Raw genomic sequence first — 22,977 nt, forward strand, 5'->3', positions numbered from 1 at the left:
AACTGGGGACAAAGGCCAGCCAAATTCTTTTTTTTTTTTTTTTTTTAAGATTTTATTTATTTGAGAGAGAGAGAATGAGAGACAGCACATGAGAGGGGGGAGGGTCAGAGGGAGAAGCAGACTCCCTGCTGAGCAGGGAGCCTGATGCAGGACTCGATCCCAGGACTCCAGGATCATGACCTGAGCCGAAGGCAGTCGCTCAACCAACTGAGCCACCCAGGCGCCCCAAGGCCAGCCAAATTCTTTATTACACAGAACTGGAAAGGTACCCAGAATAGCTCAAACAGTTTTTTTTTTTTGAAAAAAAAAAAACAAAAAAACAAAGTTAGAAGACTCAAAATTCCTGACTTCAAAACTTACTTCAAAACTATAGCAATCAAGATAATGTTGTACTGGCATAGGAATAGAGCTATAGTTCAATGGAATAAAACTGAGAATCCAGAAATAAACCCTCATATTTATGGTGAATTGATTGTCTACAAGGATATCAAGACAATTCAATGGGGAATGAAAAGTCTTCAAGAAGTGGTGCTGGGAAAATTGGATATCCACATGCAAAAGAATGTTGATGTACCCCGACCTCACACCATATAAAAAGTTATCTCAAATGTATTGAAACCTAAATATAAAAGCTAAAATTTTAAAACTCTTAGGAAAAAAATAGGATTAGTCATTACTTTACATTAGACAATAGTTTCTTATATATGACTCAGAAGGACAAGTGTGATGAAAAAATTGATAAAATGGATTTAGTCAAAATCAAAAACTTTTAATGCTGCAAACAATAGCATCAAGAAAGTGAAAATATAGTCCATAAGATGGAGAAAATATTTGCAAATCATATATCTGATAAGGTACTTGAATGTATAATATATAAGTTCATACAACCCAACAATAAAAAGGCAACCCAATTTAAAAATAAGTGAAAAATTTGAATAGACATTTATTGAAAGAGTGTACACAACAAGCACATGAAAAGGTATTCAATACCCTCAGCCATTAGGGAAGCACCAGTCAAAACTCTATATAACTATATATAATCTCACACTCATGAAGATGGCTAAAATAAAAGGATAAGTAATTACACATGTTGATGATGATGTGGAGAAATTCGAGCCCTCATACATTTCTAGTGGGGTTGTAAAATGGTGCAGCTACTTTAGAAAACTAGGAGTTTCTCAAAATGTTAAACGTAGAATTACCTTATGACCCAGCAATTCCACTCCTTGGTATATTTCCAAGAGAACTGAAGCATATGTTCACACAAAAACTTGTAAATGACCTTTCATAGCAGCATTGTTCACAATAGCCAAAAGTGGAAATAATCCAAATGTCCATGACCTAAGGAATGGGATAAATGAAATGTGGCAATCCATATGATAGAATATTATTCAGCCATGAAAAAGAAATGAAGTATTGATACATGCTATGACATAATTGAACCCTAAAAATGTTATGCTAAGTGAAATAAACCAGATAAAAAAGGTCACATGTTGTATGATGACATTTATATGAACTATCCAGAATATGAAAATCCATAGAGACAAAAAGTAGATTAGTGGATTATGGAGTGACCACTAAAGGATATGGGGTTTCTTTTTGGATAATAAAGATGTTCCACAAGGAGATACTGGTGATAGTTGCACAGTTCAGTAAACATATTAAACACCCTTGTACTGTACACTTTAAAACGGTGAATTTTATGACATCTATCTATCCATCTATCTTTTATATATAAATGTATTAATATTACTGTTAATTAATAAATATATTAATATTATACATAATATATAAGTGCATTTACATCTCAATAAAGATAGCATTAAAGAAACCAATAATTGCTTCCTAAGGCAATCTTATGTCTTGACTGAGAACATCAACATTGTTTTCTCAAGAAGAAATAGTTAGGGGCATAGTTAGAGAGTGAGCAGTCTTGTAATTCTCTTAGATTTTCAGGTAGGAAAAAATAAAGGTAGAACAAACACTTCCCTGTCATTTCATAGATTTTGACATATATCAAACTGCCTCCTATTGATGGCTTTAATGCACATCATTTCCTTTCCTTTCCCCCCGCTATAGGAAGTTAGAGCATTTTATAATACATCTGTGTTAATTAAAATTAAATCATTATACATAAATAAAGATTAAAATAACATAGCAGGTATATTTGACCATTACAATAAACTTCATTTGAAGTAATTTTCTAAGTAGTATTCTGAGTCTTTAAGAAAAGAAGAGTCACACATTCTATAATAAAGCTATAGTGGCGAGTGGCCTTCGTTCACCACTGTTGGGCAACTTCCTCTGACTAGAAATAGATCCTTACTGTATTTCTCCAGTCCAGCTCTTCAAATATTAGAGAAAAGCAATATCCAGTTGCATTTCATGTCCTCCCACAGGAGAAAGTTTGGGGAATTAAATATAATTCAGCAAGTTGACATTTAAGGATGAGACTTAATTCAAGTGAGCTGGGAGTGGCCTTACGATTTAAGGTGTGAGGTGTGACAGGGTGGAAAGACACAGAAGGTCAGGGCTGGAGTGGGAGCATTCAGACTCTCTGGATCTGCTCCCTTCATATCCCAGCAAAAGGACAGGATTATACAGATAATTCTGACATCTTTTCTACCTCTGAAGCCTATGAGTTAAGTCCACTGTGTCACTATAGCAGAAGGGCAGGGACAGCACATCTAATGGGTCTACCAGTAGTGACAGCAGGCTTTTCTATGAGAGGGTGTTCATTTTAGTTTCTGTAGCGATAGGCGTAGTAATGATATTTACATGGGCAAATAGAAACATGACCTATGTTGTACAATAATCATCACTAAATCCGTCTTTGATCAATTCACACCATAGCTAACTCATACACTACAATGATAAACATACCGCCATGTGTTTAGAAATAAATGTTTTGCTTCTCTGGGATGTCATGATGCTTTGGAGTACTTTTGTACAGAGGGCAGTGGGAAAGCCCAGTGGGGGAGGTAAGTGTGATATTTTGGGGGATGCTGTTCTGGATCCCCCTCTCCCAGTGTTTCCAACGCTGACTATGATACTATGGAATGACTTACCAGCCTCTGGGCTTTGAAACAGCTCAATACTCCTTAAACATTTTTGAAAAGTTTCAGACATACAAGAGGTATAAAAAATAACATAATGATTCCTCTCTTACTAACCATCCACATTCAGAAATAAGACATTACATTTGTAGATGAGACTCCCATGGCCCCTCCCCAGTGGCATTTCTTTCTCTTTGAGGAGTCACTCTCTGGCATGACTTTTTTTTCCTCATCTAATTAAATCTGACACATACTCATTTCTGCAGAATACACCAAAGCAAACTTTTATCAATATAAATAAAAACAACAACATGAATGTATGATAAAGAAAAAACTTTTCATCTGGGATTGCAGATGATGACTGGAGTCTTTCAACAGCTGGGCCATTTATTTAATAAGAATCTCACCTAGGGGGGCGGAGCAAGATGGCGGAGGAGTAGGAGACCTGGATTTCCTCTCCTCTCAGGAATTCAGCTGGATAGGGATCAAACCATTCTGAACACCTACAAACTCAACAGGAGATCAAAGAAAAGAATAGCAACAACTCTCTGAACAGAAAAGTGACCACTTTCTGGAAGGTAGGACGTGCGGAGAAGTGAATCCGAGGCGTTATTCGGGAGGCTAGATGGCGGGGGAGGGGCCTCCGTCGGCAGCTTCTGGCAAGTGATAGAGCCGCGGAGCACAAAATCGGAACTTTGAGAAGTCTGCTCCGCTGAGGGACGTCACTCTGGTGGCGAAGTGGGGGGTGGAACCCTCGCAGGACAGTGTGGTCTCAGGACCCTCGGGGTCACAGAAAGACCGGGGGTGCCTGAGTGTGGCAGAGCTCCCAGGTATCGGAGCGGGGAAGCCGGCGGCAGAGACAGAGCCGAGGCGCGGGCTCTCAGCTCGGGGTTGCTATAAACCGTGATCCGCAGCACAGTCGGGCCACTGCTCCTCCAGCAGGGACCCAACAAGCGGCAGATCCGGGGAGACTCACCTTCTTCCCCCGGGAGGAGAGGTGCGGGAGCGCACCGCGGGGATCTGCTGGATTTGGAGACTCCACCCGGGGTCGGGTGCCAGATAGAAAGGCGTGGTCACAGGCCGGGTGAGCGCGGAGTGTGGCTGGAGACCGGGGAGACGGGAGTGACTGACTGCTTTTCTCTGGGGGCTCGCTGAGGAGCGGGACCCCGAGTTCTCGGCTCCTCCGGGGCGGAGACTGGGAGGCCGCCATCTTCACTCTCCGCCTCCAAAGCTGTACGGAAAGCTTGCAGGGAACAAAAGCTCCCGAGAGCAAACCCGAGCAGATTACTTAGCCCGGACCGGCAAGGGCGGGGCAATTTTGCCTCCGGCAAAGACATTTGGGAACCATGGCAACAGGCCCCTCCCCCAGAAGATCAGCGAGAACAGCCAGCCAAGACCAAGTTTACCGATCAATGAGAACGGCAGAACTCCAGCGCTAGGGGAATACTGCACATAGAATCCATGGCTTTTTTACCATGATTCTGTAGTCTTTCAAAGTTAATTATTTTTTTTAACTGTCTTTTTTCTTTTTTCTTTTTTCTTTTTTTTGAATTTTTCTTTTTCCCTTTTTCAACCAACATCTTATCAATCCCTTTTTTAAAAAAAAAACATTTTTATTTTTCATTTTTAAAGTCATATTCTATCCCTTCATAGTAGTTACCCGTATTTTTGGCATATATATATAACTTGTCCTCTCTTTAAAATCTTGAGATAGTTTCTTCTAACAGATCAAAATATACTCTAAATCTCTAGTTTATGGTTTTTTTCTACTCCCCTGCCTGATCACATTCTCTCCCTTTTTTCTTTCTTTTTTTTTTTTAATCCTCTTCTTTCTTTTTTTCAAACAACTTATCAAATCCTTTTTTAAAATTTTTTATAATTTCCATCTTTACAGTCATATTCCATCGCTCCCTTCATCATATCAACCCTTATTTTTGTACATATATAAGTTTTTCTTTCTTTAAAATTTTGGGAGGGACTTTCTTTTAACAGACCAAAATACACCCAAAATCTAGTGTGTGGCACTGATCTATGCACCAGCCTGATCATATTTGATCACATTCTGTTTTTGTTTTGTTTTGTTTTGTTCTGCTTTTGTTTGTTTTTATCTTTATCTTTTTCTTTTTTCTTTTTTTCTTTCTTTTTCTTTTTTCTCTCTTTCCCTTTCTTTTCCCACTGCTTCAGGTCTTTTCTGATTTGTTTAGAGTATATTTTCTGGAGACGTTGTTACCCTGCTAGCATTTTGTTCTCTCATTAATCTATTCTCCTCTGCACAAAATGACAAGACGGAAAAAATCACCTCAACAAAAAGAACAAGAGGTAGTACCGACTGCCAGGGACCTACTCAATACGGACATTAGTACGATGTCAGATCTAGAGTTCAGAATCATCACTTGAAAGATACTAGCTGGGCTTGAAAAAAGCATGGAAGTTATTAGAGAAACCCTTTCTGGAGAAGTAAAAGAACTAAAATCTAACCAAGTCGAAATCAAAAAGGCTATTAATGAGGTGCAATCAAATATGGGGGCGCTAACTGCTAGGATAAATGAGGCAGAAGAAAGAATCAGTGAGATAGAAGACCAAATGATGGAAAATAAAGAAGCTGAGAAAAAGAGAGATAAACAACTACTGGATCACGAGGGCAGAATTCGAGAGATAAACGATACCATAAGACGAAACAACATTAGAATAATTGGGATCCCAGAAGAAGAAGAAAGAGAGAGAGGGGCAGAAGGTATAATGGAGCAAATTATAGCAGAGAACTTCCCTAATTTGGGGAAGGAAACAGGCATCAAAATCCAGGAAGCACAGAGAACCCCTCTCAAAATCAATAGAAATAGGTCAACACCCCGACATCTAATAGTAAAACTTACGAGTCTCAGAGACAAAGAGAAAATCCTGAAAGCAGCTCGGGAGAAGAGATATGTAACCTACAATGGTAGAAACATTAGACTGGCAACAGACTTATCCACAGAGACCTGGCAGGCCAGAAAGGACTGGCAGGATATCTTCAGAGCACTAAATGAGAAAAATATGCAGCCAAGAATATTATATCCAGCTAGGCTGTCATTGAAAATTGAAGGAGAGATAAAAAGCTTCCAGGACAAACAAAAACTAAAGGAATTTGCAAACACAAAACCAGCCCTCCAAGAAATCTTGAAAGGGGTCCTCTAAGCAAAGAGAGAGCCTAAAAGCAACATAGACCAGAAAGGAACACAAACAATATACAGTAACAGTCACTTTACAGGCAATACAATGGCACTGAATTCCTATCTTTCAATAGTTACCCTGAATGTAAATGGGCTAAATGCCCCAATCAAAAGACACAGGCTATCAGATTGGATTAAAAAACAAGACCCATCGATATGCTGTCTGCAAGAGACTCATTTTAGAACCAAAGACACCCCCAGATTGAAAGTGAGGGGGTGGAAAACCATTTACCATGCTAATGGACACCAAAAGAAAGCGGGGGTGGCAACCCTTATATCAGACAAATTAGATTTTAAACCAAAGACTGTAATAAGAGATGAGGAAGGACACTATATCATACTTAAAGGGTCTATCCAGCAAGAAGATCTAACAATTGTAAATATCTATGCCCCTAACATGGGAGCAGCCAATTATATAAGGGAATTAATAACAAAAGCAAAGAAACACATTGACAACAATACAATAATAGTGGGGGACTTTAACACCCCCCTCACTGAAATGGACAGATCGTCTAAGCAAAAGATCAACAAGGAAATAAAGACTTTAAATGACACACTGGACCAAATGGACTTCACAGACATATTCAAAACATTCCATCCCAAAGCAACGGAATACACATTCTTCTCTAGTGCCCATGGAACATTCTCCAGAATCGATCACATCCTAGGTCATAAATCAGGTCTCAGCCGGTACCAGAAGATTGGGATCATCCCCTGCCTATTTTCAGACCACAATGCTTTGAAACTAGAACTCAATCACAAGAGGAAAGTCGGAAAGAACTCAAATACATGGAGGCTAAAGAGCATCCTACTGAAGAATGAATGGGTCAACCAGGAAATTAAAGAAGAACTAAAAAAATTGATGGAAACCAATGAAAATGAAAACACAACTATTCAAAATCTTTGGGATACAGCAAAGGCAGTCCTAAGAGGAAAGTATATAGCAATACAAGCCTTTCTCAAGAAACAAGAAAGGTCTCAAGTACACAACTTAACCCTACACCTAAAGGAGCTGGAGAAAGAACAGCAAATAAAGCCTAAACCCAGCAGGAGAAGAGAAATAATAAAGATCAGAGCAGAAATCAATGAAATAGAAACCAAAAGAACAGTAGAACAGATCAACGAAACTAGGAGCTGGTTCTTTGAAAGAATTAACAAGATTGATAAACCCCTGGCCAGACTTATCAAAAAGAAAAGAGAAATGACCCAAATCAACAAAATCATGAATGAAAGAGGAGAGATCACAACCAACACCAAAGAAATACAAGCAATTATAAGAACATATTATGAGCAACTCTATGCCAGCAAATTAGATAACCTGGAAGTAATGGATGCATTCCTAGAGATGTATCAACTACCAAAACTGAACCAGGAAGAAATAGAAAACCTGAACAGACCTATAACCACTAAGGAAATAGAAGCAGTCATCAAAAATCTCCCAAAACACAAAAGCCCAGGGCCAGATGGCTTCCCAGGGGAATTCTACCAAACATTTAAAGATGAATTAATACCTATCCTTCTGAAACTGTTCCAAAAAATAGAAATGGAAGGAAAACTTCCAAACTCATTTTATGAGGCCAGCATTACCTTGATCCCCAAACCAGACAAAGACCCCATCCAAAAGGAGAATTACAGACCAATATCCCTGATGAACATGGATGCAAAAATTCTCACCAAAATACTAGCCAATAGGATCCAACAGTACATGAAAAGGATTATTCACCACGACCAAGTGGGATTTATCCCTGGGCTGCAAGGTTGGTTCAACATCCGCAAATCAACGTGATACAATACATTAACAAAAGAAAGAACAAGAATCATATGATCCTCTCAATAGATGCAGAAAAAGCATTTGACAAAGTACAGCATCCTTTCTTGATCAAAACTCTTCAGAGTATAGGCATAGAGGGTACATACCTCAATATCATAAAAGCCATCTATGAAAAACCTACAGCGAATATCATTCTCAATGGGGAAAAACTGAGAGCTTTCCCCCTAAGGTCAGGAACGCGGCAGGGATGTCCACTATCACCACTGCTATTCAACATAGTATTGGAAGTCCTAGCCACAGCAATCAGACAACAAAAAGAAATCAAAGGCATCCAAATTGGCAAAGAAGAAGTCAAACTCTCACTCTTTGCAGATGATATGATACTTTATGTGGAAAATCCCAAAGACTCCACCCCAAAACTGCTAGAACTCATACAGGAATTCAGTCAAGTGGCAGGATATAAAATCAATGCACAGAAGTCAGTGGCATTCCTATACACCAACAACAAGTCAGAAGAAAGAGAAATTAAGGAGTCGATCCCATTTACAATTGCACCCAAAACCATAAGATACCTAGGAATAAATCTAACCAAAGAGGCAAAGGATCTGTACTCAGAAAACTATAAAATACTCATGAAAGAAATTGAGGAAGACACAAAGAAATGGAAAAACGTTCCATGCTCGTGGATTGGAAGAACAAATATTGGGAAGATGTCAATCCTACCTAGAGCAATCTACACATTCAATGCAATCCCCATCAAAATACCATCCACTTTCTTCAAAGAAATGGAACAAATAATCCTAAAATTTGTATGGAACCAGAAAAGACCCCGCATAGCCAGAGGAATGTTGAAAAAGAAAAGCAAAGCTGGCGGCATCACAATTCCGGACTTCCAGCTCTACTACAAAGCTGTCATCATCAAGACAGTATGGTACTGGCACAAAAACAGACACATAGATCAATGGAACAGAATAGAGAGCCCAGAAATGAACCCTCAACTCTATGGTCAACTAATCTTTGACAAAGCAGGAAAGAATGTCCAATGGAAAAAAGACAGTCTCTTCAACAAATGGTGTTGGGAAAATTGGACAGCCACATGCAGAAGAATGAAACTGGACCATTTCCTTACACCACACACAAAAATAGACTCCAAATGGTTGAAAGACCTCAATGTGAGACAGGAGTCCATCAAAATCCTAAAGGAGAACACAGGCAGCAACCTCTTCGACCTCAGCTGCAGCAACTTCTTCCTAGAAACATCGCCAAAGGCAAGGGAAGCAAGGGCAAAAATGAACTATTGGGACTTCATCAAGATAAAAAGCTTTTGCACAGCAAAGGAAACAGTCAACAAAACCAAAAGACAACTGACAGAATGGGAGAAGATATTTGCAAATGACATATCAGATAAAGGGCTAGTATCCAAAATCTATAAAGAACTCATCAAACTCAACACCCAAAGAACAAAGAATCCAATCAAGAAATGGGCAGAAGACATGAACAGACATTTTTCCAAAGAAGACATCCAAACGGCCAACAGACACATGAAAAAGTGTTCAATATCGCTCGGCATCAGGGAAATCCAAATCAAAACCTCAATGAGATACTACCTCACACCAGTCAGAATGGCTAAAATTAACAAGTCAGGAAATGACAGATGTTGGCGGGGATGCGGAGAAAGGGGAACCCTCCTACACTGTTGGTGGGAATGCAAGCTGGTGCAGCCACTCTGGAAAACAGTATGGAGGTTCCTCAAAAAGTTGAAAATAGAGCTACCATATGATCCAGCAATTGCACTCCTGGGTATTTACCCCAAAGATACAAAAGTAGGGACCCGAAAGGGTACGTGCACCCCGATGTTTATAGCAGCAATGTCCACAATAGCCAAACTGTGGAAAGAGCCAAGATGTCCATCAACAGATGAATGGATAAAGAATAGGTGGTATATATATACAATGGAATATTATGCGGCCATCCAAAGGAATGAGATCTTGCCATTTGCAACGACGTGGATGGAACTGGAGGGTATTATGCTGAGCGAAATAAGTCAAACAGAGAAAGACATGTATCATATGACCTCACTGATATGAGGAATTCTTAATCTCAGGAAACAAACTGAGGGTTGCTGGAGTGGGGGGTGGGGTGGGAGGGATGGGGTGACTGGGTGATGGACACTGGGGAGGGTATGTGTTCTGGTAAGCGCTGTGAATTGTGCAAGACTGTTGAATCTCAGATCTGTACCTCTGAAACAAATAATGCAATATATGTTAAGAAAGAAAAAAAGAAGAAGAAGAATGTAGCAGGAGGGGAAGAATGAAGGGGGGGAAATCAGAGGGGGAGAAGAACCATGAGAGACGATGGACTCTGAAAAACAAACTGAGGGTTCTAGAGGGGAGGGGGTTGGGAGGATGGGTTAGCCTGGTGATGGGTATTGAGGAGAGCACGTTCTGCATGGAGCACTGGGTGTTATGCACAAACAATGAATCATGGAACACTAAATCTAAAACTAATGATGTAATGTATGGGGATTAACATAACAATAAAAAAATTAAAAAAAAAAAAAAGAATCTCACCTAATCATTCACAGGGGATATCCTGCAGGGATGTGCCACCATTTCAGGGTGCTGGCCACTCAGATCATTTCTAGCATCTTGATTCTGTAAACAGTGCTCAAATAGGCATGTGTGTGTGTAGATAGATTGGATAGATAGATAAACATAGACGTATATCCTAATATACTGCGGCACTTATTTCTCTTATTTTTATTTTTATTTATTTGAGAGAGAGAGAGAACATGAGCGGTGGGGCAGGGGCAGAGGGAGATGCAGACTCCCTTCTAAGCAGGAAGCCCAATGTGGGGTTGGATCCCAGGACTCTGGGATCATGACCTGGGCCCAAGGCAGATGCTTAACCAGCTGAGCCACCCAGGTGCCCCTGTGGCTTATTCCTAAAGGAAAGATTCCCCCAAAGTTTAGGAGCTAGGTCAAACACTACATGTATTTTGATTTCGATTTTATCATTTTTATTTATTTATTTATTTTTGGAAAGTTTTCTGCCTTTATTTATTTGAATTTGGATACTATTTCATGCACTTTTTTCTTTCTTTCTGGGACATTTTTTTTTTTTTTAATTGAAGGGCCGTTGACATATAGTGCTACATTAGTTTATATTTTTTATTTTAATAGATATTGCCAGAGAGTTTCCCAAAAGCTATTTATTTGGAATTGAAGATCTCTACATCTGCCACATTGTTATGGAGTCCTGGAGTTTCCTGGAACATTTTGAAGATCACTGGCCTTAGGGCATTATTGTTCTGCCATGGTTGCCCACGTGTCCTTAGCTAAAGGTGAATGCTGTAAAATGCCATGGTTCCCCCGTCTGTAATACAAAATGGAGAAATTAAGAAAGATGTCTGGCTGTATATTAGAAACTAAAGTGCAGAACTAACTTCCTATCTTCCTGGACTAAGTGGCTGGTTGAAAAATGGAAATAGGCTGTTAGAAGGGGACATTTGTTTGTACTTCCTTTCAGTGCAAGCTTACAAAAAAAGGTAATGAAGGAAAGCCCTTTCTGGTTGCCATGAAGACATTGAATCCCATGGAGTTCTGCATCTCAAGCAGTAAGGCCCCTCCAGGAACACAGTATCCCAGCATCCGGTTTGTACAAAACTAGATGAAACAAATTGCTTAAAAAATCAAATCACACATTCTTCTCAGAAGTAACTTCATAAGGTCAGTGTGAACAAGACTAGATAAAACAGAAGAGCTGTCATGAAATTAAGTTTGGAACACATCCTTTGTGAAAAACTAAGGATAGCTCATGGAAAAGCCTCAGTCTGAATGAACAAAACTAAGAAACAAATTTAGACCAAATCAAAATACACCAGAAATTCAGATCTGCCGCCCTGGACTTTTGGGTGCACTTTGAACTCTGGCCCTATATATTCTCATGGATTTTCTTCCTAAGCCCATAAACCCTCAAAGGGGTGGACTAATGGCCTCTTAAGTAGGCATCTGAATTTCTCCTCTGTGGTCCTTGTAAAGAAATGCGACACATCTCTACCAAATCTCCAGATCATCCCAGAGAAAGTACACTGTAGAAAAGAAGGAAGGAAGGAAGGGAAGGAGGGAAGGAGAGGAAAGAACCATTACCTAAATGACCCTTCAAATGTTCAAAAATCAGATTTAATTATACTGGGCATTGGACCAAAAAAGCCTCCATCTCGTGCCAAAATGTAAACTGCTGAGACTCAAAAGAAAGGAAAAAAGAAAAGTTAAAATAAACAACTAAGCAAACAAACAAACAGATCTTTGGTATAAAGGCAAATGTTAGGATGCATCCAATAAAATCCCTTTTAGATCAATTGAATGCCGTTGTTTATTTCCAAATTCCATCACATGTGGCAGGCAGGAGTGCGATTCTTCAACTGAAACAGTGCAAAACATAGTCTGCATCCAAGGAAATCGCGCCAGAATCCCTGGCAATGTATCACTTTTTTAAGCCCTGTTTTGCTTTTGTGCTCATGGTAACGTTCGCAGCTGTCGAACGTGGCTTCGGGCTGTCTGACTCCCTTGAGAGAATTTATGTGTTTTTCTACTTCCCTTCCTTATTAGGAGGCAGGAATCTGCGACACCTATTAGAACAAGTATGCATAAAGGGTAATGACCATGCAATTTATTAGTGGTCTGTTCTTCCTCAATGAGCCCCCCCCCTCCGCCCCCGGGCTCGGAGAGGCCACGCCCACGGTGGAAAGGCCTGTCCTCAGCAGCAGGTGGGCAAAGCAGCAGGAATCGAGGAAACCTTGACCTCTGGGAAAACAGTCTTTTTCTTCCACACCAAGGCATGGAAAAGAGACTGGAATATCGCGGTTTGAATTTCACGAATGCAAATCTTACTAGCCGACAAAGGTGAATATGATCGAAGTAAAGGGAAAACATGAGCTACACAAACTTCCTAATAGCTCTGTATAAGGAGGAAGTTTCTCAGATCGTTTTTCTTTTCTTCTTTCTAAAATGGGATGAGGTGGAGGTAATTTTGGTCTTCAAGGCCTGGGTTAGGGGAATGAACTTTTCCCAAGAGAGTGCAAGAAATCTTTGTTTCCTCTGAGTTTCCAGCAAGCAGGGCAGCAGGGTTGGGATTGGAGATGGGAGCAGGAGGACCATTTGGGGAAAGACATATCTGAGAAGCTACGCGTGGGCTCCTTTGGGCTGAACCCTCACAAAATCTTCAAACAGGAAGGAGGAAAGAAGTTACAGATTCTAATAAAATCTGCATGGGCAGCCTGAAAATGCCAATCAGCCCTCTGCCCCTGCCAGGCATCGTGGTAAGGTCTGGAATCCAGAAAGTTCCGGAGAACAAAATGCTTGGGGACAAATCTATTTCTGCTAAAATCACATATATGTTCAAGAAAACACAATCCACATGTTTCTGATGCGTTCCCGTGTCTGCTCATCAAAATGTTTCAGTGAGGCATGTCCACAAAGCTTGTTAAGTCATTCTTCTTCAAGACAGGGAACCAGTTTTGGCCACGGAGGGTGGATTCTAACCCCGGGAGGGCTATGCTCAACTTGAAACTCAAAGTCTCAAGGTGTGAGTGGTCTCTCATGTGTTAAAATACAATGGACTCTGCAGAGAACCATCAGGATGAAGGACATGCGCAGTTTACTTGTGCCGTTTTTTTGGGGGGGGGTGGTTACTGAAGGGAGGCAATAGGCCAATGTTCTTCCAAGCTTTGGAGCGTGATCTCTATTGTGAAATAGAGAAAATAAGGTAAAGGTATTCTAACTAGTATGGCAAGAAAGTTAAAATCTCTCCACAATCAATTGTGTTTTTTTGTTGTTGTTGTTGTTTTCCCACGAACTCTCAAAGGTTCTTCTTCTTCTCTCACATCATTATGAATGACGTTCTCCCGTCCCTCTCGTGCGTGCCTTGTGCATTCTAGCAAGCCCTGGTGAATGCTGACCTGTCCTGAAATGACGCATGTTTTCAGCGCGTGGCACGCACAATGCGCGTTACGCATGCGGCGTAGACACAGCTACGGCAAGCGGCATGCGCTGTTAAAACCAGAGGCTCGGCACTCTGCGCTGAGAAAGTCCAAATGCTACGTGGAAGGAAAACCCACGTACCGGGAAGTGGACAGGAAGGTCGACCGGAAACGTTGGAAGATGTGCTAATTGGTTTCCTCTTCTCTCGCGCGTTCTCTGGCTTTTTCGTGTTGAGCGTAATACTGGCATGAGAAGGTGAAGGAACTGGTTTGGGGGTTTATCCCAAGCCGTGGCCGGAGGAGAGCATTTCATTGTGGCGCCCCAAGGAACCAGCTCCGCTCCCCTGACACCCTCACCCCAAAAGGCATAAATCTCCCAGTGAGCAGCAAATGAGACCTGTGTCTGGGCTTCTGACGGACGGCTGGCTTACTTTCACGTTTTGCTCAGTCATTCCGAGTAGGCTAGTCAAAGCTGCTAATTAAAGAGGGAGTGATTTATTTCATAACTTTTCTTCTCGCTTCAGGAAACATAACTCAGCTCCAGGCACAGCAAGTTTACCTCGCCCTATTCAATAAATTATACCCACCTCATTAATACTTCATTAGGAAAACTGAAAACCCTGTGACAGAACCTCAGGGAAGGAAAAGGTTGGCCGGCTCCGACCCAGAAAGCAGAGCGGGCCTGATTCAATGGACTTTTTGGCTCCTGGGCCCAGCTGTCCGGCCCAGCCTGCCAGCCTGTTTGCTTTGGGAGCACATTCTGTCCTTCACCGTGCTCCTGCACCCAATCCTTCACTCATTTCTTATGTGAGATGTGGAGAGGTGGGGAAATTTGTTCTTAACCTTATGGAACTGTCATCATTTTTTTTTAAAAGCTAAAACATTGTGGACAACAAAATCTAGAGATCGGCAGTCCTTCCTCAATATGCGTATGTTTCTCCATCACCGAGCACATTGCCATGGCTTAACCTTCAAGAACAAGATACTTTTTTTTCCTTTTAATAAAAGAGAGAGGCCCCAAAGCTTATACACAATTGACTTAACCTTTCCATATATAAATATTAACTGGAGGAGAGCCAGATCATGCCAGCTTCCCTGGTTCTCTATATATGGCAAATCAGTCCATGGGTGCACAGCAGAAGCAAATATATGTACAAGGAGAAATCTAAAACTAACAGCCTTAGCGTCTAGGGATTCCACTAGTATTTGACCTAAGAGCTGTATAGGTGAGCCTGCTGTTCCTCAAATTTTAATATCCTCATATATCTCCTGTGGGTCTTGTTCAAAGGCAGAGTCTGTGAGATCTGATGTGGGACCCAGGAATCTATATTTTGAGCCAGGCTACCAGATAGTACTACCACTGCTGCTGGTCTGTGGACCCATCTCTGGGCAGTAAGGGGCTGGGAAACATCACACACCTTCTGGAGTTGGCTAGTGGATCTGATAGTACCAGGGTGAAAAGGAATAAAAACCAGGTAGCAGTGTGCATTATATGCCTCCACCTATAAAACCACTTTCTAGAGCAGGGGTTGGCAAACATTTTCTCTAAAGTGTCAGCAAGTATTTTTGGCTCTGCAGGTCGTGTAGCCACTGTTTCAACTACTCAACTCTACCCTTGTAGACAGAAGCAGCCATTGAAAACATGGAAACAAATTGGCATGGCTATGTTCCAATATAACTTTATTTATAAAAATAAGCTGTAGGCCAGATTTGGCCCGTGGGCTGTAGTTCATTAATTTCTGTTCTAGAACAATGCCTTCCAAAGTCTATGGCTGTACACCGAGAAGAGTACACCTCCCTGATAATGTATATGTATTTGTAAATTCTATACACATCCGGTTGCACTAATACAAAAATAGAACACAGAAAAAAGAAAATTGCTATAGAAACTCTAATATTTCTTTGTTCATTCAAGTGGAACATCTTTGCTACCCTCTGGGTACACACACTCACCTTAGAAACCAGTGATGTGGAGAATTTTAAAATGTTTTTTTCTCAACAAAAATTATGATCACATCGATAAGAGTAGTACTTGGGGTTTGGATGGTCTTGGAGTTATAGAACATAGAACAACCATAGTAAGATCTGACAGTAACAAAGTGAAGAAAGTACTGAGTAGAATTACTTTATGCAAATCACCAGGGTAACATGGTCACTCTGTACCATCTGGGCCTTACTGAAGAAGTCTTTGGGTGCCAGGTGCCGAACTAAGCACCCTGAATGTAACATCTCATTTAATGCTTCCACGGCACTCAGAAGGAAAGGCCATTATTCTTCCATTTTGCAGAAGAGAGAACGGAGACCTAGTGAGGTTGGCACAAGGGAATATAGTGAGTTCCTTATTTAGTTAGGTGGGTAGTTGAGGTATAAAAGTCACATCTACCTAATTACAATACCTTTGGTCTTAAGAGCTGCTCGTTATAGCCTCATCAAATCACGATCATGTTCCAAATGTTAATATTTATTATATGATGACATCATACCGATGGAAAATCCCACTAGTTACGGTGAATGGGTTCACATACAAACACACAAATCCCTTCATCTGGCCAGAAGTTGCCCTTGGAGGTCGTGGTAAGAAAGGTCTCTGTGCTAAGAAAGTATGCCAGCTAATTTCAAATATATTGTTGGTTTCTTTAAAGAGATTGCTTACTGGCTATTACCGAACAGTCTGAGAGCCATGTGCCGAAAACACATTTATTTCCCAAACTCAGAGATGAACAGGTGAGCCAAAAGCATGGGATGGTTTTTATGAAAGGAGGAGTTGGTTTGTAATGTTAATTGTTTCACTCGCTTTGCAGAGTTATTCTTAACAGTCTGAATTACTGATGGAGAACCTATCCATGTATTTCATTCAAAAGGGAAGGGTTTGAAGATAAATACTGACATTTGCTTAAACGAGGGTTTAGAATGATAAATCATGGCTCTGCAGTTAAACAAAGAAGATTATTGGCATATTGAAAAGTTTTTTTAAATTTTTTTATTATGTTATGTTAACCACCATACATTACATCATTAGTTTTTGATGTAGTGTTCCATGATTCATTGTTTGCGAAAAGTTTTATTTCAAAATAAAGGATGCATCAGGGTAAGCGGGGTAAGTATGTAGCAATTACTGATAGTCTTCTGACTGAAGGTTCTGTCAATAAACCTTGGCTAGTTGATTGTTAACTATAATTCAAGAGTGAGAGATTTTTCTTTTTCAATGAGAAGGATATTGGGGATAGCAGTGGGACTGGGACAATGGGATCCATAATTTGAATAAAAATTAGGACATATGATCTGAAATGTGCTTTGATGCTGATTCCTGTTTTCAAACATTCTCTTTGTTAGATTATCCTGAAAAGCCTATGACATATGATCACTGTAGTTTTAGTCATTAATAATGCTACTTAAAACATGGCACATTTCAGCATTTTTTTAGAACTATGAATTGTACATCCAGCCCAGCATTCTTCATATTGTGTAACACGCCTCTTAAATGTAAAATTCGTAGCATGTATGGCCCTCTTTTTTTTTTTTTTAAGATTTTATTTATTTATTTGTCAGAGAGAGAGAGAAAGCACAAGCAGGGGGAGCGACAGGCAGAAGGAGAAGTAGGCTTCCCACTGAGCAAGGAGCCTGATGCGGGACTCATCTCAGGACCCTGGGATCATGATCTGAGCTGAAGGCAGAGGCTTAACCTACTGAGTTACCCACATGTCTCATGTATGGCCCTCTTTATATAATTAATTATCTTCTCTCAATTTTACTTTAAAATGTGTTAATATAGTCTGTGACCTCAAAAAATGCTCACAAAAAGATAAAAGCAGGTTAAAAGAAAATGAAACACTTTCACAGAAAACATATCAAAAGGAGGATGCCCCTTTTTTTAAAAGATACCTTTAATTATTAAACATGTAAGAGATGTTTTTGCAAAAATTTTGCATTTCAAATAAATCAACTTCATAAAATATTTGAGAGTTAAAGAGTGGGCAATTTCCTTGTAAGTTCCATGAAAAAAATCACTTGTGAGCACTACCAAAGCACTCACTTGACACAATGATATGATATGCTTTGCCTAATAAAATATATATATGATATGTATACTACACTCTTGGCTTTGGCTGCTTGGCACAACATTCTTTATTATACTTTTAAGCTTTCCACAAAATTGCCTACATTCTTTTCCAATTTAAAAATTCCCTGAACAATAGGTGGGGAATTATTGCACCCTTAATAATAATTTTGTCTCCAAGATTTATCATTATGATTCAAATGAAAAAATACTTCTCTAACTTTAAAAATACTTTATTCCTATTAGTGATCTATCCAAAAAATATTGCAGTGGGTTCAGAAAGGGAGGTTCAATTGAGATAAATGTCCGTATTGCACCTATGTCGTAGTAGAAAAATATCTTCTGATTGTCCAGGATACAAAAGTTTCTTATGTCTTTTTTTAGGGGAAGTCCCTTATTGTATGTGATATTGTGGTGAGTCTATGCTCCATATTTTAGTTTGAATTTTCTCAGAAGTAAACTGAGAAACAATTCAATTGCCAGGAGTGTATTTTGAAAATGACTCCAAGAGATCCCGGTGGAAAGAGGTAAGACCACAAAGGGAAAGAAATCAATAAATACTGCCTTACCAAATAAATCATTACTGTGGGCAACAGGAACCTAGTTTCTAGGAGGATCTACAGGACACAGTAAAAGACAGCTGTCAGAGTTTTCACCTTGGGGGGCAGGGAGTGGGGAACTTAAACATCAGTGCTGTGATGGTTTATCTTATGTGTCCAGTTAGCTAGGCTAGAGTGCCCAGATATGGGTCAAATACCAGTCTAAATGTTGCTGTGAAGGTATTTTGTCTTTTTTTGGATATGAATAACATTTAATTTATTTCATTTTTTAAAAGATTTTGTTTGTTTATTTGAGAAAGAGAGAAATTGAGAGAAGGAGTAGGAGGAGGGACAGAGGGAGAAGCAGACTCCCTGTGCAGCAGGAGCCCGACACGGGACTCCATCCCAGGACCCTGGGATCACGACCTGAGCTGAAGACAGACACTTGACCAACTGAGCCACCCAGGTGCCCTAGATATGAATAACATTTAAATCAGTAGCCTGAGTAAAGCAAATTATCTTCCATAATGTGGGTGGGCCTCATCCAATCAGTTGAAGGTCTTCAGAGAAAAAGACCACCAGCAGACCGCTTTTTGACTCAAGCTGCAACATCAACTCTTCCCTGGATTTCCAACCTACTGGCCTGCTCTCCAGATTTCAGACTTGCCAGTCCCACAATCACGTGAGCCAATTTCTTAAAATCTCTCTCTCTCCACACACACACACGTGCAAACATGCGTGCACACACACACCCTCTTGGTTCTGTTCTCTGGAGAACCCTGACTAATACAAATACTCTTCAGTCTTAGTATTTGGTTGAGGGCTTTTTTAGGCAAAGAAGTACAGGCTCGCCATGAAATGAGGGGAGGGGATGAGGGCAGGCTGCCAGGAATGGCTGCTACACTCTGCCTCCCATTACTGAAGCCCAAATAATTAGGATCTAGAGACAGTGACTTCCAGGGGGTCCATGGTGGAGACCACATGATACCACACAGAAATGTGGATCCAAGCAAAGAAAAGAAAAGCACTGGAAATGATTTGAAAATGAGGGCAATTATCAAAGGTATTTTTTTCTTATTTTTAATCCCTGTATAAGGTAACTGATTATCTAAAGCAAATATATATAGATACCATAGTACCAATGCACTGTGGTATCTAGAACATCTGTAGGAATAAAATGTACAAGAATTGCATACACAATGGGAGTTTGAAATGAAAGTATATGCTGTTGGGCTCAAAATATAATTCAAAATATAATTCAAAAATAATATTTTTGAAGTAGACACTGATCCATTAAAGATGTAAACTGTAAACCTTACAGCAACCACTACAAAAATAAAATAGGAGATACACCTTCTAAGGCAATGGTGGATAAAACAGACATGTAGGGCGCCTGGGTGGCTCAGTCTGCCTTCAGCTCAGGTCAGGATCCCAGGGTCCTGGGATCAAGTCCCACATCGGGCTCCCTGCTCAGCGGGAAGCCTGCTTCTCCCTCTCCCACTCCCCCTGCGTGTGTTCCTGCTCTCACTATCTCTCTCTCTGTCAAATAAATAAATAAAATCTTTAAAACAAAACAAAACAAAAAACAGACATGTAAAAAATAATACTCAATGCAAGTACAAGAAGGCAGTGTTTGGGGGAAAAGAAACAGATGGGACACATAAAAACAAATAGGAAAATATAATGTTGGATTAGAGCCATCTAATATTAGCCCTAATACACATATGCATCTCTATATAATATACATATATAGTACATGTACATATACACATATGTAATATATGATATAAATATGTAATATACATATATACATAATTCAATAAAATATACATCCTCTACTGGTCTAGTAGATGGCTATAATCAAAACAATTCACAGTAACAAATGTTGGCATGCATATGGAGAAACTGGGCCCCTCACACATTGCTTGTGGGAATGTAAAATGACATTGCCATTTTGAAAAACAGCTTGCAAAATTCCTCAAAATATTAAATACAGAGTTACCATGTGACCCATCAATTCTGCTCTTAATGAAAACATATGTCCACATAAATAACTGTACATAAATACTCACAGCAACATTATTCATGATAGCCCCAAAGTGGGAACAATCCAGATGCCCATCAACTGATGAATGGATAAACAAGTTATGATATATTCATACAGTGGCGTATTATCTGGCAATAAAAAAGAATGAAATCCTGATACAGGTAATGACATAGCTGAACCTTAAAAACACGGTGCTAAGTGAGAGAAGGCAGTCACAAATGAGCACAATTTGTAAGATTCTATTTATGTGAAACCTTCAGAATACACAGATATAAAGACAGAAAGTTGATTAGTGGTGCACAGGGCTGGTGTGGGATGGAGGATGGGCAGTGACAGTTAATGGGTTACAAGATCTGGAGGAGGTAATAAAAATGTTCTAGAATTGGACTGTGATGATGTTTGCACAACTCCGTAAATATACTAAAACCCATTGACTTTTACACTCGAAAGGGGTCAATTATATGGTGTGTGAATTATATCTCAATAAAGCTATTTTTCTAAAAAAAAAAAAAAGGACAGATTGTCAGATTGGTTAAAAAAGCAAGACTCAACTTCATGCTTTCTATAAGAAAACACTTGAAATATAAGGATGGCAGATGGTGAGAGATCAGAGGTCAGAAGTCTCACTGGGCTAAGATTAGAGTTGCCACAGTTATATTCCGTATGGAGGCTCCAGGGGAAGATGAATTTCTTTGCCTTTTCCAGCAGAGGTAAGCAAGCACAGATGACATACTACCTTGTATACGATATTGAAGAGCTGGGATTTTATAAAGAGGGACATAGGGATTTCACAGAAAGGTTTTAAGCGGAGTAGAAATGCAACTAGCAGGGCCATGACTTGATGCTTAGCAAAATTTAAGGAGGCCCTCGATCTCGGGGCCATGGACTACAGGCAGCCTCTGATTCTGAGTGCCCCCTTTGAGGTGCTATCCTAAGCGATAGGGTGCCTCACCTTTGTTCTGGCCCTGGCAATCAGGGACACACTTTAGAAGGAGCCCGCTCGGGACTCTACAAGGTGGAGAATTAAGAATTAAGAATGAAAAATCAGAGGCAGAGAGATCAGCAAAGATTTGTTCATTTATTTTACACGTTTGCATACTTGCTATGTGGTAAAGAGAAAGCCTTTTATTGGAGGCTCCACTTCTCAATAAAGCTTTACTTTCATGGAATCTACCTTCTGATTCTGGAAGGGGAAGACAGGTAACAGAAAACTTACACTAATAAATAAATATGGTAATTCTGAGTGTGTGATCAGTGCTAAAAAGAGAGCGAAGTAGGGTACTGGGACACCCAGTGACTGGCCGAGCTGGGACGATTTCAGATCAGACCACAGTGACCGTTGTAATTTATTGTGCCAACCAAGACAGTCTGAGAGTGAAATTCAGCGCTGACAGTAATGACATAATTTTGGAAATATTTATTTTTCTAACAATTTTTAAAAGGCAAATACTGTCTTGAAAAATAAAATGACACATATCCATAGAGAGTAAGTCAAAGTTTAAGTCTTTATATTCATTGTCTGAACTTAAAAAAAACAAAGCTATTCTTAGAAATATATTTATTTTCTTTAATCTTAGATATATCTCTATTACTGTGTCACTAGTATTTTTCTAAAGATTGTTTTAAAATAGACTTGGAGATCATTTAAATAGTCTTACTTTATCTCTACAAGTGCTTGCTGTCTCCGTCAAATTTGCATTTTAGGGTGAATTAATTTGAAATTGTTGAAATCTTCAAATATCTCATATCCATGGATGATCCTATTTTTAACGGGGGGGGGGGGGTGGGGATCTCGCTCATGTTAAATGAAGGTATTTTCAATTCTATTGTTTTCTTGTGGTTGTTGTTGTTGTTATGGAAATGTGTAACCTGCCTGCATAGTTGGCTCCATTGGCAGAAGAACTGAGCAAACAGGTAAATAGTGCTACTTCAAATAGAAAATCAGCTGCATTAATTCCAATAATGATTTGATTTTTTCATCCAACTCATGGAAACAAAGTAAAGCATTTCTAAAGTTCATTCTGTCTCAGGTGAAACATATCTCACTGTTGGGAATACTAATGAAATTCACTTTAAAAAAAGTCCCACATGAAAGATAAAAATATTTGTTTTTGCAGTGTTAACATAAATACAGATTTTGGTTGGAGCGCAAATTAGTTTCCTATTGCTGCGTAAAAAAGCACACAAACTTAGTGGCTTAAAGTGATATAAATGTATTATCTTACAGTTCTGTAGGTCAGAAGTCTCACTGGGCTAAGATTAGAGTTGCCACAGTTATATTCCGTATGGAGGCTCCAGGGGAAGATGAATTTCTTTGC

The sequence above is a fragment of the Halichoerus grypus genome, chromosome 14 (genome assembly GCF_964656455.1).
Source record: "Halichoerus grypus chromosome 14, mHalGry1.hap1.1, whole genome shotgun sequence".
In the NCBI taxonomy this organism is placed as follows: Eukaryota; Metazoa; Chordata; class Mammalia; order Carnivora; family Phocidae; genus Halichoerus; species Halichoerus grypus.